The sequence below is a fragment of the Leptidea sinapis genome, chromosome 1 (genome assembly GCF_905404315.1).
Source record: "Leptidea sinapis chromosome 1, ilLepSina1.1, whole genome shotgun sequence".
NCBI classification, from domain to species: domain Eukaryota; kingdom Metazoa; phylum Arthropoda; class Insecta; order Lepidoptera; family Pieridae; genus Leptidea; species Leptidea sinapis.
Genome location: NC_066265.1, coordinates 27,611,384 through 27,627,089, shown reverse-complemented (window position 1 = coordinate 27,627,089; position 15,706 = coordinate 27,611,384).

The window sequence follows — 15,706 nt, the reverse complement described above, 5'->3', positions numbered from 1 at the left end:
AATGTTTGTTTACGGTACGAACTTTAAGAAACTTATGAATACATAATGGTGGTTAATGTGCTCTCAACAAGCTCGATCGATACATCATAATTATTCAGCAAGGATAATGGAGTAGTACACAATACAAAGACTTATCTATTTTGCCAATACTTAGGATTAACATTTGTTGAAATATTGGTTAGATAAAATGTTAATTTTTTATTCAGACTTTTATAGAAGATACTAGCTAACCCATCAAACGTTGTATTGCCATATAAAGTAATTAAAAAAAATTCAATAACAAAAAGGTATAAAAAATAGATGCAACCGATTCTCAGACGTACCAAATATATCGTACTACAATTATTGTATTCGATTGCTACCTTGCAACCCTGTAGCGAATTAGTGAATGGAACAGAATAATGTAAAAATAGCAATACAAAAATAGTAGAACTATTTTCGATTCGATTTAGCGATCGTAGAAGAGCGAAAATTTTAAGTATTTTTCAATGCTGAATCATAATAAAATAAAAACAAAAATGTTTGTCCAAAAACTAAAAAAAATCAATGTTATGAGTGAACAACCCTTATCACTTAGGGGTATGAAAAATAGATAGTACCCGATTCTCAGACCTACTGAATATGCATATAAAATTTGGTAAAAATCAGTAAAGCCGTTTCGGAGGAGTAAGGTAACTAACATTGTGACACGAGAATTTTATATATAAGACTAGCTGACCCAGCAAACGTTGTATTGCCCTATAAAGTAATTTAAAAAAAATAAATGATTAAAATTTTTGGGGTATATAATATAGATTACAACTGATTCTCAGACCTATCAAATATATCGTACATAAAATTTATCGTACTACAATAATTATTATATTCGATTGTCATCTTGCAACTCTATTGCGTATCTGTGGATTGAATAGAATAAAATTAAAATCACGATACAAAAATAGATGTTGATCGTAGACGGGTGAAAATTTGAAGTTGTATATATTTTTTTAATTTTGAATCATAATAAAATAAAAATAAAAAAAATTGTCAACAAAAATATTAAGGGTTATGTTGGCCGATTCTTAGACCTATCTAATATAGACATAAATTTTCAATTGTTCTGTTGTGAAACAATTTCCTTATAACAACAGGGAGCATATTTTACGAAATAATTCTTTATGTTAATATTCATATATTATTGACAAATTGATAGAAAACCAGTTTTTTATTTATTATGTACAGAACAACGTCTGTAGGGTCAACTAGTAGTTCATGTAACAGTTATCTCCTCCTATGAATGCCAGCTGTTGGCTCTTTATAATGCTACATGGTGGTTTTTTTGAGAAGGGCGGTGATGGTCAAGTCGGAAACTACGACTAGACTCTCCTCTTCGACGAGGCCCTCGAATTATAAGAAATCAAACAATGCATATTTAGTTTTTTTGATTTCCTGAACTTTTGACGGAAATCGACCCGAATGATTTTTCAAAAAAATTACACACTGTATGTACCCGTTACACCCTGTATATACCCATTTTTAGTAATATATATCTTTGCAATGTTTGATCCTTATCAGCAACAGAGGCCGTTGTTTTTTTTTGAACAATAATTCAGGTTGATTTCCGTCAAAAGAACGTTCAAGAACCTTTCATATACTAAATATGCAGTTATTGGTTTCTTATAAATCGAGGGCATAACTCATTTCACAACTTTTCTCTAAGTATGGTTGTTACCGACTTGACCATCACCGCTCTTTTCAAAAAACCACTCTGTATTTGTATAAAAAATGGTTTCCTAAGAGGTTATAAATACCTCATAGAGCTATTCGATATTAATTTCTTGGTATGAAAACCTTTACTCTTATTTTACGGAGAACTGTTTCCGTATGAACTGTTTGTCAATACGTCAACGTTAATCGTTTCCGTTGTTTCAGTTCGGGTGACGTCACGCCCGCCTAAAACAGAGCAAACATCACTCATATAAGACTCCACATCCGACAATATTATAACAGGAATAAAGCTACATATAGGGACATGGGTAAAGCACGTGAAAAGTTTACAGAACTAACATAATACGTGATATACATGCAGATGTGAATTATGATATATGGAGATACATGAAATGTGAGATTGCTTAATACAACGACTTACAATATATATATAGCCTGTATAGCCGAGTGGTTAGCGATCCTACCTACTAAGCTAGAGGTCCCGGGTTCAAGTCCCGGTAGGTGCACGCATTTATATGATGAATATGGATGTTTGTTTCCGAGTCATGGATGTTTAAATGTATTTATGTATGTTTATGTGTTTGTTTATAGGAATTTATGTATGTTTAAGTAAGTATATTGTATTAAATAAATCATTGTCTTGTAACCCATAACACAGGCTATATATTCTTAACTTGGGGCAAGATAATTTGTGTAAAAAGTGTGTCAATATTATATTATAAGCGTGTAGACAAAGCGTAGAAGAACATCTTTAACGGAGATACAGCAAAATAGAAAAGGAAAGTGAATCTATTGTGACTGTAACAGATTTTTTTCTATGGAAAAGGAGGACAAACGAGTGTACGGGTCACCTGGTGTCAAGTGATCACCGCCACCCACATTCTCTTGAAAAACCAGAGGAATCACAGGAGTGTTACATGGAAGAAAGCTCCTTGGAAATCGAACTGTGAAGGACCGCAACACATCCAGGCGTTGGGGATGATTTCCTAATTTGTGGCGTGTCATGCAAAAGTGGGATTCGGTGGCAGGAATCAGGTGAAACAGCTCTTCGCCCCCTGATAAATGCGGTAGAAGACACACAATGAAGCGACGTCTCTACGCAACGCCATGTGTTCGTACACAGAGCACTGGGTCGCCAAAAATTCGAGCAGCTCTGCGTTGCACGTGGTCAAATGGTTCGAGCTGATACTGGGGTGCGCCAGACCAGAGATGACAGCAATACTCCATATGTGGCCGGAACTGTGATTTTGCTAGACAAGTCGTAAAAGTCATGTGGAATAAGCGCCGTAACATTTAAATATAAAAAAAAGCAAAAAAGGCATTTATTTGCTCAAAATTACTTCTGCTCCGGAAACAAATCGCGCTCTGAGAGAGAAGAGGCGGCGCAAAAAACTCTCCCAGCATTCTTGTTTGCGCTCTTTTTAATTAAATATACAAATTAAATTAGTTTAACACAAATATCGTTGTCTTTGAACCCAAAGCACAGACTAAGCATAATCTTGGGCAAGATAATTTGTATATGAGTGTGTCATATTATATTATGTTATTATGAAATTTCCACATTGAAATCCTAGGCCCCAAAGACTTGAAATTTTGTAGGAATATTCCTTTCGTCGAGTATAGGTCAGTCAAGAACGGATTTTATCCGGGCCGTAAATATATAATAAAATCAAATAGTAAAAATTATATACTAAATATTTTTAAAAGAATACATTCTGTGTATTCCACAAACATTATCTAAGCCAAAAAAGTCGTCTGTTCATTTGATTGCCTGTGTGTATGTCAGAGAAAAGCATGTATTGCACAAGATGTCAGGACAACAAAATATAGGTTATTTATATTATTATAATGATGCAGACAGTATTTTTGCTTCTTATAGTGTCCACGCAAACGACGTCGCGGGAAACAGCTAGAACGTTTATATATTTTTTACCATTGGTTACTGTATCTGAATATTTAATTAAAGAACAGTTCTGACAAGGAAATATATTTCAAAAGTTTAACATTCCCCTTGCCCATAACGTGAATGAAAATAAAACTATGAAAAATCCACAAAAAATTAAGATTTATAGCAAGAAGGGCTGCAGACCGCTAACACTTCATTAATCTCAGTTTTAATATAAACACAGAAGCTGACTAAATCATAAACATGTAAAATATGTGCTCGGAGAGATCCCTTTAACAGCCATTATATTCATTCTGAATATAGCCGCGTACTTTATGTCTTGGTCGCCTTTTATGTTTAATGAATTTATTATCTTATCGGGATTATAATCTTTGGTCGAATAAATTTACTGTGATTAGTTTATCTCAACTCATAAAATATATGAATGATAGAATCTATGCCCCTTTTAAAAGGAAGCTAAAATTCATAGTATTTCTTTAGTTTTGTAAAGTAAAGTAATGTGAGCATTTCATTATCATGATCAGCCGGTAGACGTCTACTGCTGGAAAAAGAGCCTCCCTTAAAGGTCTCCACGACAATCGGTCCTGCGCTGCCCTCATCCAACATTTTCCGGCGATCTTGACCAGATCGTCGGTCCATCTTGCGGGAGGCCGACCAACACTGCGTCTTCCAGTACGTGGTCGCCATTCGAGGAATTTTCTGCCCCACCGGCCATCTGCCACTTCAGTTCCGCAATCATTTGTAAGCATTTATTCATGACAAATTACTTAACATAATATAAATAAACTAAAATTAACAAATAAAAAATATGGTGCCATGAAAAGGACACCCACTCAGCATTTTTGCAATTGAGATTAGGAAAACCCCAATTATTCCAACATTGATTTTCAGTAGGTACCTACCAAGTCGACCTGTTGCAGCAGCCGTACCTACAACATGGCCGTTGTCCAATGTTTGTCCCTTTTATGCATCGTTTTATAGATAGCGATATGTACTACATGTACTAGCGATATGTAATATGTACGCGATATTGTCAGGGATACGAGTTTTAAAATAAAAATGCGATTTCGATATTAGTATCAGTACCAGAGTACGTTCAGTGATACGCTGTCCGAGCGACTGACCGTACCCTTGTAATAATTCGTTTTCTGGCATGTTCGAATATATTATATTTCTCCCTTAATTTCACGCTCTATAATAATTGGATAAACATGATATCTTCTTCGTCTTTTTTTCCGTAATCGTTTGCGGAAATAGTACGCACATATTAATGGATTCAATTTTCTTCGCAATTGTACACGCGCAATCAAGTTTGCTGTGAGCTGAGCACTAAACGCAACATGGTCAGCGGTCAGCGTCTCGGCCGACGCTCAGAGCTCACCGTCGGTCGAGCACTAAATGCAGCCTAAGAGCTATTACGCACCAAGAAAGTTTTTCTTCATTTTCGTCTTCTTTTTTTGAACATCAATGCGCTATATCTTTCCACTGGAATATTCGTCACTCGATAAATTCCAAATTGCTTTTATAATTCCATTACTTATATAAATTTATATGTATAAAACCTGAGCCATTTTTGTACGTAATCATCGTACTAACAGTGTGAAGGCTCCTATTGGTCGCCAGTGTTCAACATTTCAATAGTATCGCGAAGTTTATTAAATATTTGAATATAAATGGCATGAAAATTTTAGTATATTTGTATACAGTAGTGTAGTGATAGTGAAAGGAAACTTTTTTCAACACTTTGATATGACTTTCTTGGAACTAATAAAAGTTATGAAAAATATTCATAAATATAATAAATTTGTTAATAAAAGTCTCAAAGATTTGTTGTATTTTGATCATCGTTCAAAGGCAATCCGCAAACAACTGGCACACCCTTTTCAAAAGTAACGAAACATAACCTCAACTTTAAAAAAATAAAATAAAAATAAAACTACACCTATCCGCGCTTTGGAAGTTGAAGGGGGATTGTATATCCTTCCCTACTACCCTTCCCCCTCCTCCACCCCTCAACCCTTAATTAAGGATGCAAATTTCTAATGCAGAACCTTTAACAATTTTGAGTTATGAAAATTGAAGGTTAGATTAGCACATGCTAATATAACATTGTTATTGAACATTAAAGAATAATATCACAACCGTCAAATTTTTTAAATTATTTTTGAAAAAAACAGGAAACAGGGCGTTACTACGAAAAAGATCTGAGTTACACTCAAGTCGCGCTTTAAGAAGTTTTATTTACAAAAATCTCATCAATATCGGGTTGCTGTAAGCCAGTACACAGAGCGTAATAACGCTAAATGGTTTGAAATAAAATTGACTGCGCTTTGCTATATTTTAAGCCACAGTATTAGTTATTTATGCAACTGTTGTGTAATAAGGGGTATTAAAACACGAATGTGGGTGATAATAGTATCACATGAGTGTTTTAATACCTAATTATCAACAGTTGCATACAAGACTTTATCTACACCCAGAATATGAATCCTTTAAAAGATTCTGAAACAGTTAGCTTACTGCTAACATTAAAACAGCCAGTCCTAGTAGTAACTCAATATCATCCATTACTGATTTTATACAAATAAACTTAGTGTTAATGAAATATTTAATTATTTATTTTAGTAGTAATTTACATTTTGTATTGTGCAATTATTAAATTTGACTTGAATATTATGTTCTTTTGCAGCGTTTAAAATATCCGGCGGTGTGCTGTTAAAACTTCAATCGCTCATTTTGTCAAGAAAAATGGTGGGGTTTCGAATAACCTACTTTTTTTTTACGACGCGCCAGGTTCTGGTAGTGTGGAACGCGCGTAAACGAAAATGTTCTTTTTTTGAAATTCATACAGATACCACGCATCGAGCAATAAGAATGTGGCTGTTTGTTGATACTCTCTGCGCATGAAGGGATTGAAAAAAAAAACCAAGGAGTGTTGTTATGAAATTCAGTACAACATTACAACACTCGTTTGGATGATGTAATGGTTATTACAAAATTGGGTGTTTTAATGTTGGTAATAAACTAACTGTTTCAGAATCTTTAATAGAGGATTTAAAGCATGGGTGTAGATAAAAGTACCTACAGTAGCTACACAATTTAATGAGTTTGAGAGTAAAAAAAGTGCTTTGGTAACTAAGACAGATACACAAAAAAATTACATCATTTAAAGCAATATTCATTATTATTAGGATCTGGAAGGAAAGTGAAATAATCTAATGAGATGAAATAGCTTGTATCTTTTTCAATTGTTCAAATTAATAGGTAAACATTAGAAAATGAATACCTACCTACCATACCTAATATATATATAATATATATATATAGACTGTGACAGCTGTAAGCACGTTTAAATAAATGTTATAGTTAAAAATAAAAAATAAACTACGTTTAAAAAAACCGACTTCATAAACTGAAAAGTATGAAATAACAAAAAATATAATTTAATACACCTCTTATGCAAACCTTTACCTTTAATATTAATAAAATACTATTATTTATATGTGCTACCTATTGATAGGTTTTAAGTCAGTGCCAAGCCCTAAACAAAATAAAGCTTAATATTATAAACAGCTTACTTACTGTAATTATTAAGGTTGTCTGGCCACGCGTGCCTGTTCGCGTGGATTGTTTTTTCTAGAAGAAGCTATCCCAATCAAAGTCACGCGTGGCGAGTGTAGGTACCTTTATTACATTTGGCTTGGCACCGACTTCAAAGCTATCAATATGTAGCACATACAAATTATAGTATTTTATTAATATTAAAGGTAAAGGTTTGCATAAGAGGTGTATTAAATTATATTTTTAGTTATTTGATACCTTTCAGTTTTTGAAGTCGGCTTTTTTAAACGTAGTTTTTTTTTATTTTTTACGTTTTAGTGCCAGTTAATAATAATATAAAATCAAACTGAATGAAAACTCAAATTAAAGCCGTACACAAAAAACAATTATGTCATCCAGATAGACGAACATTTTCATAAAAAATGTTCATAAAATGAAAACTACTCAGCCAAACTGTATAACATTTTTATGGGACTAAATGGCATCTATTTTGCATCAAACAAAAGAAGAATTACGTAAATCGGATCATAAATCTCAGAGCAATCGGTGTACATACATAAAAAAAAATACCGATCGAATTGATAACCTCCACCTTTTTGAAGTCGGTTAAAAAACTAAAAACGCGCTTTTCCTTTGGTTTATTTATTAAGGCGTGTTTTTTTAAACTATTGTTTGCATTGTTGAATTAAAAATTATCTTTGGTATTCGAAAATTTCCTAATATAAGATAAACCGGTGAAATATGATAGAAGAAATTTAAAAATTAAAATCAATTCCTGCCTTATCGTCGATAGATGAAAATTATATAAATTAACAAAAATCTTATTTTGCAAACTGAAAAAATGGAATAATTTTATTAAAATTAATGTATTGTCATCGCTCCTCGATAAATCTACGGAGTTTGAACTAAATCTGGCCGTTTAAAATGGGTCAAAATAGTGCCCAATGAGTCGGTTACAAAAAAACACACATACAGGTGAAGCTAATAAAAAGCGTATAAAAATAGCGGTGAAATCTGTTAACATCTAGTTTTAGCAAAAACACGCATACTGAAACACAGTGTCTGACGTATCATGAGTGTAAGACGTTGCTGTCATACACACTAAAGCAATTAACCTGGCCTGTTGTCGTGCGTTGCCTAAAGTGTTGCCAAACAGCAGGAGGCTCGATAGACGTATAAATTTTCTGAGAGGTAAATATTATTTACTAATATGATAAATAAGCATACAATATTGTATATATTTCATTAAAAAGAACGCAGAAACAAGATTGCTGGGAGAGTTTCTTGCACCGCTTCATCTCTCTCAGAGCGCCATTTGTTTCCGAATCGATAGAAGTATCTAGTATATTAGAAATGACATCAAAAATAATTCTAAGCGAATCAATTCTGAGAAAATAAATGCTTTATATGCCTCTTTACAAAAGCTGAATTCTACGTCACTTAATTGATTCACATTAATGTATTTTTGATACATTACAATTTATGTTTTAACAACACATTAAACCTGAAAATAGCAATGCGAAAATGGTATTAAAATTGTACCTGGTTAGAAGGTAATGTTGTTACGTAGACTTATCAGGGCTGCAGACAGCTTTAAGCCTGTGAAATGGTTCAATAAAGGAAAGGGAATCCTTTCCTTTCAAGAGATTACACAGGTAATTGTCTAATAAACATTCAACATGGTGTTGAGAGAGTATTTATTGTGTACAGTCTGCTTACGATCTTTCATTATTAAATTATGAGACGTTTCTTTTGAAGTTTCTTATTTACGATTCATTTAATAACATTAATACTGTTAATAATAAAATTATCACAGTATTTTCTTTGATTGTTACACATTTAAATAAAACACTTTTAAAGGATTAAAACGCGTGTAATTGTAACAGTGTTTATACATAAGATTTTTGCGTAAAAGTTACATTTTTATATTAGTTAACCTGACGTTTCAAGACCTTTCCAGATCTCGTTTTCAGGGGGACTGAATGATGAAATGACTCATTTCATATCTCATGACATATTTATGAAATGATTTAAATGATCCTTTAAAAGTATTTAATTTAAATAAAATTATCGTTAAAATTTTTGCTTTATAGGTGAAAGAATTATATCAAGTTAATATCGCGATATTATTTTGATTTTATGATTAATAATTAATCTATATATATATAATGAAAATGGTCTTTGTTTGAGGCTCTTTCACGCCTACACCACTGATCGTATGGACTGGTATAACGTTATTCAAATGAATTGTTAAAAAACGTTTGTGTGGTAAAGGTTACTATAATATAAATGACTTAATTATACCACTGATTGGGAATGGAGTGACCGCGCTCAGGCTATTAAATAATAAGTTTAATTGTACAATATTACTTTGTAAACATATTTATTCGATGAAAAAAAAAGCCCGCTGAGTTTGTTGCGCCCATTCTTCTCAGGTCTGAGGCATTCATTTTGGAATGGGTGGTAGTTTTTTGACTTTCAATAAGTGATGTCACATCCTATTTTGAATAAAAATATTTGAATTTGACATGACACTACCACCATTCTATGCGAAATTTTTCCTAGATGGTTTATGGCTACTTATTGTTCCAATTCCAACGTTCCTTCCTTTTAAAATTCGCCCAGTGACGCCGGCAGTAATGGCTAGTTATTATATAAGTCAAATATTTATGTATGCATTCACTATTACGATACCTGCGGGAGGCATTTTTTTCGATTTCAGGAAAATACATTTACGTATTTAGGTGGTGAAGTAGGACCAATGTGCCCTGCTCGCAAGCCGTGTAAGCTGACACCCCCTACCGACTAAAATCCTCCTGTATGCTGGTAGCTCGAAAGCTTTTCCAGCGAAGCCAGGCAGGCCCGCCGAGGTCAAATAGGCAGCTCACAGGCGAGGGGCGTCTCGGAAGGAGATTCGAACCTCGGACCGATTGCTCGCTAGATACACATAGGATCTAGGCATAGTGAAACGTTAGAATATAAGATAGAAACAAAAAGTAATTATTACTAGAAAATAAAACCTTTCAATAATATTATTAAGGACTTCGACCACGTACAAACATGACCACATAGAACTTATAAAAACAGTTGATTCTCAAAACGTCAATAACTTTAATATATGAAATGAAGATATCGCCTCAGGGCCTAGTGTCTAAGGAATAAAACTTAGAGGACTTAATTGAAATCTATCCATTACAATTCCCGTGATGCGAGCTCAAATGAAATCCTCTATCATTTAATTAATATAGATTTTCATCGGGGATTAAAATTCGGAATACTACGTTTGAAATAATCGATCTTAGATAAGATAGATGCTACAAATTACTAAAAATATATTACTGAATTGAAAACTTCTTCACTTTTCTTGGGATGGGTATAAAATATTAAACTCGCGTCAGGACACGGGGCCTGATCGAAAATTCGTAAGACGGTCGTTGAAATTATGGATGAAAGATTTATATTTCTAACTAATTATAGTTTGGCTATTTAAAATTAATGATCATACGGTCATTTTACCAGTGGTTGAATAATTGTGATTGCGAAACCGAAACACCGCGAGGTCGCGGGTTCGAATCTAAAGCCCTGAAATATTTTTGAAACGTTAACTTCTTAAGCGGCGTTGAGCACTTTTCTTGGAATGGATATAAAATGTAAACTCGCATCAGGACACGGGGCCTGATCGAAAATTCGTAAGAAGTCGTTGAAAATTTGGATGAAAGTTGAGTTTTCTGAGAGATAAACGTTTTCATGTAGAAAAATTGTAATAGTTCTTAAGTGTTAAATTTTTGTCTGTAATATAAATTGTTATTTTTGTATACGATAGCGCAATAAATGAATATTGTATTTAACCACATAAGTATTAGTACTTCTATACTGATAAAAAAAGCAATTCGTGCGAAATTATTCCCTAACCATTCCAAAATATTCAAAAACGCACGAAATAAGACATGCACCGCTGAGAAGACTTAATTGAAATCTATCCGTTAGATTTTCCGTGATGCGCGCTCACAAATCAAATTCTCTATCATTTTATTAATTACTAGCTGACCCGACAGACGTTGTTCTGAATATAATAAATAAAATAATGTTTTTATATGAATTTGTCAATAATATATCATAACATCAAAAATTACTTCGTAAAATATGCACCCTGCTGTCGTAATGAAATTGTTTCACAGCAGAACTGTCAAACCGTGCGTCAATAAATTCTCGCATAGAAATTATGTATGGACACATCAAAGGAAAAACAAATTTGTTGTTTTTATTTAATTTAGCAGCATTTTCCTATTTATTCACCTTTTAGACCTTCTCTGGACTTCCACAAATAATTCAAGACCAAAATAGACTAACGAACAGCAATTCATTTTTATATATACATATAGATTTAAATCGTGGACTTAAATTCGGAATACTACGTTTGAGCCCTTAAAGATAATGGAAAGTTACAATTTATAAAAAATATATTTTTATTTACGTATAAAATGGGGTATATAAGCTTGGAATCCATTAGTTTAGATATCACATTGTAATCCATATTTTTATATTTAAAAAAAAGCCCGCTGAGTTTCTTGCGCCCATTCTTCTCAGGTCTGAGGCAATCTCTTTTAAATGGGTGATAGTTTTTGACGTTCAATAAGTGATTTTGAATCCTATCTTGAATAAAAATATTCGAATTTGAATTTGAATTATTTTATAACCAAACTTCTATTGAACCCACAAAAATTTCTTAAAATACCTATGGTAAGTAATCTTCAGGCTCAACTACGACTAGTTAGATCGATAGTGCCTTGCTATTGCTATTGCTAGTAAACCAATGCACGCCCTTGACTAGACTACACAATACACTAGAATACACAAATTTATCTACAACTGAGTTCGAAAACAAATCAAAAACCTTTGTAACTGTTAGAAGAACATAATATCAATTAGATTCGGTCCGTTTGTTTTCAGAGGACACAAGGTCATGAAAAGGTGCTCCTTTGAGAGCCGTTGGTTATCAATTTCGAGGCTTACAATACCCAGCCGATATTGTTTTGTCATTTGTTACAGAAATTCTATTTATTACATTGGATTGAGTAAATTCAATACAGTAACAAAAACAGCCCAAAACTTAAAACAAATCGTTATTTAAACGGCCTTAAGACATCAATAGTTGTTATTCTCAATGGTAATGTATAAATAACGAAATTAATACAGATATTAACGCTTTATACATAATATATTTATAAAAATTCCTAGCACCACTACCCTTCTGGTATCAGAAAATGCATTAAATAATATTTGTTTAGAAGCCCTAAGAACATATTATAATCTTGTTTAGAGCGCGTTATTAGCTGCGGTATCCTAAGGACACTTAAATATGAGTAATATCTGATGCTCTAACAGGTAATATTAATCGTAGTACGTATAAAAGTTTTGAAGCTTTGGTTTTTTCGTGTGTGACCTAATACGTGACCATTTTGTTTTGTCAATGTGTGCGTTAGTTAGTGATATAATATTCAAACTACTTTTTAACTAGCACGTATTAAATAAGAGCGGTAACTATTTGTAGTAATATTTAGGTATCTCATCCAGTTGCAGATGTACTAAATGCTACTGAAGTCGTCGTTTATATGCTGGGACTCCTTTATTCTTTTACGTTTATGCTATGCTACTCTTTGTGGGATGGTTATTTATGGGTATCAATAGCTCTTTCCAACTCTGTATACAAACTATTTTGATTTGTTTTTTAAAGCTCATATCTGTCGTCCTATACTATTTAATTAGTTTTATTTATTATTTATGCTATTTTCTTATTATTTTCTCCCCTAATACCTTAATTTGAAGCAACTATGCTGACAATTACGGTCAAAAGTTTTCTGAAGCAAAACTCTACCTTTTATTTTCGATTTTGACATTACTTATACTTTTCCATGGGGTAAAACTTTCCGTAGGTCACTCAGTTATCCTAAAATAGCAATAAATAGGCATCTACGCAAATAATATAAAGATTACTACAACTTGCTCAAAATATTGTAGATGTCTTAATAAATATTAGCTTTATTAACTTGTTTTGTTGATATTTATTGTAGGTATATTTCGATTTCCAATTTTTTTGTTTATCAAAGTAACTTGGAATCTTACGTTTTTCGAGTAGTTAATGCATAAATTTTAATAAATAGGTCAAAAATGTACATGTAAAAAAAAACGGATTCAAGTTTTTTTTTTTCTTTTCTTTGCAATTTATTAGAACATTTACAATAGTAATGTATATTTTATTAAACACTATCAAAAGCAGAGATTTCAACGAACAAAAAGCTAACCAAGTTTTTTGAAAAAACTGATATTTTGCCGTGAGAATTTTTGATCAGAAATAAGGGATTTTTTTCGATATTAAGTCAAAATTTATACATATATAAAAAGGCAGTTTTTCACATGAGTTTCATCCTACTTATTTTTTTCACTTTTTTTCATTTTCAAAGGCTTCATTCAGCACTGGTCTACCAATTGCAATTAGGACTTGTAAACAAATGGTTTCGTGCAAGATTTAAAATACAAAAAATATAATGTGTACATTGTGCAAGTTGAGATGAAAGATGTCCCAAAGTTATGGGACATGAAGGGAAAGTACCTTAAATATCAAAGATAGGCTATTTTACTGAAAGAAGACTTTATGTTATTTTTAAAAGTTAGTAATTCTGCATTCAAAGATTTTCTAAAAATTACTTGCCTCCTCTGGAAATCGAACCGGCTTTAATTTTGAATTTAAAAAAAAACACCCCTACTCTTATGATGCCAATCGAAAGAATGGCCAAAAACTAATAACTCTTCTTAAGTAACATAGTATTTTAAAAGAAAGGAACAACGTAAAATGAATGTTTTCCTACTTGGATTGGTACGAATGGACCAATTAGATGGCCGGCCAGATCCCCGGACCTTACACCATTAGATTTCTTCTTTTGGGGATATGTGAAAGATATGCTAAAGGGAAAGTACCTTAAACTTCATGTCCCATAACTTTGGGACATTTTGTATATACAAATATGTGTGTATTCGAGAATGAAGCTTCTTTTTAAGCAATATAGCCCTTTCTTAGAAGATACTTATATTGAAATACATTCTTAATTTTAAAATAGGATAGATCTTTATAATTTATTTATTAGATTGTCAGCACTGAGCGGCAGAAATAATTATAGTGGAGGTTTGTAGGGGGGCAGTGAGCGATGAGATTTGTGGTTGATGAATGTGTGACTCAGAGTTTGTATCCAATTGTAATAAATTGATGTAGCACAAGATATATACATATGTTATACTTAGATATATCAAAAAAATTTTTTTTTTTATATTTTTGCAAGGAAGCAGTTTTGAAATTCACCATATTGATTTTTATTGTTGTAATACCGCCAATAGGAAAACAAACTTTGTTATAATGTCAACTGTCTGGCTATTGTGATTTATCTATGTATGTTTAATAGCACGCTGACAGACATACAGACAGATGGTAGATTTTATCTTAGTAGTAGGGTTCCTGTGAACATAAAAGAAAACCTATACCATTGATCTGGAATCATAAAATTTTGCGGAAAACAAGTTCTTAAATGTAAATGGGAAAAATTCCGAAAACACTTACCCCCTTATTCATAATAGTCTGCTAACTTAAAGCATTGCTAATTCCCACTCTCTTTTCTTCTATTGACCTAAGTCAGAATGAGAAAAACCACTCCTAAGCGGCTGATTAAAGTTAGCGGACCATTATGAATTATTTTATAGTTATTTGTTATATTTTAAATAAGTAAAATTACAAAGTGCTACATTAAATAGAACCTTCAGCGTTTTTTGTCTTGATACAAACACAAAGTAAGTGTACTTTATGTAATAAAATACTTAGCATGATGTATTACCAACGTAAGCTCTCCAATTCAATAAGTAGTCTTTTAGCGTCGTATTCGCAGTAAATCAAATATTATTAATGTTTGCTTATCATGGGCGTGCGTGCGTGTAATGTCGGCAATAGCAATAGTACGAGTGATACGATAAATTGCTCACATCAGAAAGATAACTCATTTGCACCACGTGTTCGAAATTTAATATGTGTAAGCATTACTGTGTTACGGTCTGAAGGGCGCTGTAGCTAGTGAAATTACTGGGCAAATGAGAATTGACATCTTAAGTATCAAGGTGACGAGCGCAGTTGTAGTGCCGCTCAGAATTTTTGGGTTTTTTAATTATCCTTAGCAGTATTGCATTTTTATGGGCAGGGCGTATCAATTCCCATCAGCCAAACGTCCTGCTCGTCTAGTCCCTTATTTTCATTAAACAAAAATCTTAAATCTCTACAACATTAAATATAAAATACTTAGCATGATGTATTACCAACGTAAGCTCTCCAATTCAATAAGTAGTCTTTTAGCGTCGTATTCGCAGTAAATCAAATATTATTAATGTTTGCTTATCATGGGCGTGCGTGCGTGTAATGTCGGCAATAGCAATAGTACGAGTGATACGATAAATTGCTCACATCAGAAAGATAACTCATTTGCACCACGTGTTCGA